This window comes from Parasteatoda tepidariorum, chromosome 3, assembly GCF_043381705.1.
Source record: "Parasteatoda tepidariorum isolate YZ-2023 chromosome 3, CAS_Ptep_4.0, whole genome shotgun sequence".
Classification (NCBI taxonomy): domain Eukaryota; kingdom Metazoa; phylum Arthropoda; class Arachnida; order Araneae; family Theridiidae; genus Parasteatoda; species Parasteatoda tepidariorum.
In genome coordinates, this window is record NC_092206.1 from 99066618 (window position 1) to 99070922 (window position 4305).

Consider the following 4305-nt stretch of genomic DNA (forward strand, 5'->3'; position numbering starts at 1 on the left):
AAAAAAACTATCGTGATTCGGAACTTGAAATAAATTCCAACAAAAAATCATTTTTTCAATCCTCAAAGAACAATTGATGTTTTTATTTGTTTCATTTTTTTCTTTTTATGCACTTTATATTCTTGTTTCGTGGCAATAGGTCAAATTAAAAACTTAGTAAAATCATTGAACACTGGTTTTCTTATTACCAACTTCTCAATTTTCGGCAATTTATATATTTTGTTTATTTGTTCACAATCTAAATGTATGAAAAAGAAAAAAACTATCGTGATTCGGAACTTGAAATAAATTCCAACAAAAAATCATTTTTTCAATCCTCAAAGAACAATTGATGTTTTTATTTGTTTCATTTTTTTCTTTTTATGCACTTTATATTCTTGTTTCGTGGCAATAGGTCAAATTAAAAACTTAGTAAAATCATTGAACATGGGTTTTCTTATTACTAACTTCTCAATTTTCGACAATTTATATATTTTGTTTATTTGTTCACAATCTAAATGTATGAAAAAGAAAAAAACTTTCGTGATTCGGAACTTGAAATAAATTCCAACAAAAAATCATTTTTTCAATCCTCAAAGAACAATTGATGTTTTTATTTGTTTCATTTTTTTCCTTTTATGCACTTTATATTCTAGTTTCGTGGCAATAGGTCAAATTAAAAACTTAGTAAAATCATTGAACACTGGTTTTCTTATTACCAACTTCTCAATTTTCGGCAATTTATATATTTTGTTTATTTGTTCACAATCTAAATGTATGAAAAAGAAAAAAACTATCGTGATTCGGAACTTGAAATAAATTCCAACAAAAAATCATTTTTTCAATCCTCAAAGAACAATTGATGTTTTTATTTGTTTCATTTTTTTCTTTTTATGCACTTTATATTCTAGTTTCGTAGCAATAGGTCAAATTGAAAACTTTGTAAAATCATTGAACACTGGTTTTCTTATTACCAACTTCTCAATTTTTGAAAACGTATATATTTTATTTATTTGTTTATCTGAATATATGAAAATTGAAAGTTGCAAAAATCATTTCTAGTTTAAAATGAAAACAAGTCTTAATTCTTGGAACCCTAGGATTTCGCAGAACATGATTTGGGAACCACTGATATAGATTATTGATTTGCATACTTTAAAAAGGATAAAACACTTAAGCATTTGAAGTTTGTCTTTGCTATTGACATATTTTTAATTTTAAAAGTTAAAAAATTGCAAAAATTTAATTTGGTTTGAAAAGCAAATGTAAAATGCCATATATCATAAGTATTTTTTATGCCTTTTAAAACTTTTAATATGTTTTCTTCATTTATCATTTTTTATTTGTTCATTTCAGAAAACGATGGTTGTTTCATAAAAGGTGTTGTAGCTCCGTAAAATTAACACAAATGCAGGTGTCTAATAAAAGTAAGTATATTTGCATTATTAACTTCTACATTTTGAAATTATTTTTTAAAATGTAATTTTAAATTTTATTCATAAGTGTTTATAATTCATAATTTTTAATGTAAAAAATGTCCTTTTTGTTCATTTTCGGATCATTGGGATTTTGAATTAAATAACCGACCTGCCTTAATTTAGGGCATGCGAGTAAATGTTTATTAAAATCCAAAAAAACAGTGCAAAACATAAAATACATAAATTACATGGCAACAGCCCATAAACAGAAATCAGTCAGAACAAAGTTGAGTGAAAGTAAAGTTCAGTTATAGACTAGATCACAAGATAAAATGTTCAATAATTAAAATTTCGTTTGGAAACTGGAGTAGAGGTTTAAGAGTTCAAAAAAGTTAAAAATCAGCCAATGCAGGTGAAGTGTTTAAAAATGCAGTCAATATAAAATTGAATTTGAACCAGATGTAAAGAGTTTTAAAGTTCATAAAAAGTTAAAGTCGATTAAAATCAGGTGTAAATAGTTAAGATCAACCAGAATTAAAAACAGTATGTATTGCAGGCTCCGAGAATTACAGGTCTGTTAAAACATCTTCAAGAGTAGTTTTGATGATATTTTTGATAATTTTTCTACAGGCCAACTCTGCGTAACATGGGTGAAGGGTCTTTTGACGAAGGTGGTCCCCACGCAGTGTCCGGAAGTGGTGACAGCGATAAATTAAATGCTCAATAGTTTGTGTTTCCCCACAATAGTTGCAGCTTCGATTTTTATTAAAAAGTATATTTTGATGCTCTCTGAACACTCCGTGTCCCGTAAGGAACTGGTTAAGATAAAAGTCGGCCTGCAATCTCCTGATTGCATTGTATCTCTTATAAAATAATTGTTCTGAATTTGGAAAAAAAAACTTTTTAACTTGAGACAATTTCATTTTTATTTGGCTACGGGTTTTAGATTTTGAAAAATGTTTCATCAATAAATATTTAAAATAATCATTGAAAAGGAGGAAAAGTTTTGAAAGCTAACCAATGCAAATTTGTTATTGTTAAAAAAAGTTCTTTATACAAACAGTTCAATTTCAGAAATTTTATTAGAAACATTAAACAGTATTTTTAAAAATTCCTGTAACTTAAAGTGTTTAATTGGTCTAAATATTGCGGCACGAGAAAATAATTTTAAAACTTCACTGTCGGAATTTTCATTCCGAAATGACGGTAAAATAACATACAGCAGTCTGCCCATTCGATAAACTATAAAATGTATGGTTATTAATTCTTTACCTTTACTGTTTTGAAACCGTTTTGAACTGGTACAGTTAAAAATCAGTGAATACAAAATTATACTGTTTCGTTACCATTTAAAACTAGCATACTTTCTATACCAGAGGTGGCGAACCTTTTTACACCAACGTGCCATTTTTTCTAAAAAATTGTTTAATGAAATCACAGACGTGCCGTCAAATAATTTTGACTTCATGATTATTGGGAAAATAATAATACTAAATACTATCAACTCAAAACTCTTTATTTACATTGAAAAGAAAATACATTTTGCAATGTTTCAGTTATACGCGTAATTCAACTTAAAGTAGAATCAGTGGGACTTCTGTTATTGCAGATTAAATGACAAATAACTTATATTAGGTTGTAAGCAAGGGCGCCGGCAGCTGGGTGCAAGGGGGTGCACTTGCACCCCCCTGGCTTTTTTTTATTTTAAACAATTAAAGAGACACAGAAAAACAATTTTGCTATAAAAATAAAATTTAATATTTTTGTTCAAAAAAATAATTAAGTAATTATTAATACATAACAATTAAAAAATTGTTTAATCAAACAAGAATTGTAATCGTCTCGTTTGCTGTCTAAATCTGTTAATAACTTTTTCAATGAATTCTGAGTCATCTTTGATTCTTTTCTTATGCACTTGTTGCACATTGAGCATGCACAAACGTGGCAGATATCTAAGCTATATTTTTAAATTTCATTTAATAAAATATAAATTATATTATATTTTCTATTTGTTATTTAGTTTAGCAAAGGTGTATAACACAAACTGACTTCTCACAACTGCAAAACTGCATCAACACAATAAATACTAATGTTAAGCGCGCACAAACACGTTAGTATACGAAACTACTGTTCGTAGTTATTTGTGTTTCAAAGTCAGTAGCTAAGCCAGCGCCATCAATACAGTTTCTCGAGGCAAAATTTGCAAGTACAAGAAATTCGTACTTTTTTTTTTAATATCTGCTTAACAATGAAGAAATGTATCTTGAGGAAAATTAACAGATGAAAGTAAATGTAATAACAAAACAAAATGTAATAACGGAATATTTATTAAAGAAAAATGGGGGGAGGGGTAGTTTATTAGAGAATTGCACCCCCTTTTATATTATTCTGCCGGTGCCCTTGGTTGCAAGATATTAGTTTAAGCAGGACTGATGATTTTTTTGCTAGTTATTTATTGTTAGCTTGTTTTTTATGGTTATTAATTGTTAATTTTTTTATTAATTGTTTATTATTTTGTTTGTTTCTTGTGAATTTTAATTTAATTGTTACATATGCTTCACAGTGTGTGACATTTGTGTAATAACAATTCATAGTGCAATAACAATTGTGATCAGTGGCGTGCCCGAAATATTGTGTCGCGCTCCACAAATGGCACGCGTGCCATTGGTTCGCCATCCCTGTTCTATACCAACAAAATAGAAATTAAATGGAGATGGGAGCCCTGTGAGTGCTGCGACATTTATGCACAAATGGTACATTTATGCACAAATGGTAGTTTCGTATTCTAATAATCTAGGGCAGAGGTCCCCAATCTTTTTGTACCTAAGAGCAAATACCAGAATATCGGTCGAATGGCGGGCACCATTATTTTTTTAAAGATAAATTTATAGTTGATAGACGTAGGTAA

The 4305-nt window shown here is 28.6% G+C and overlaps 1 protein-coding gene across 1 annotated transcript in view; it reads left to right on the top strand.

The window, feature by feature from the left end:
- LOC107454766 (dopamine receptor 1) overlaps positions 1-4305 on the top strand; it is a 239075-nt gene that overhangs the window by 76813 nt on the left and 157957 nt on the right. Inside the window, exon 2 of the mRNA XM_071179038.1 lies at positions 1336-1406. The gene's annotated coding sequence lies outside the window, so the exon portion shown is untranslated. The remainder of the gene's footprint in view (positions 1-1335; positions 1407-4305) is intronic.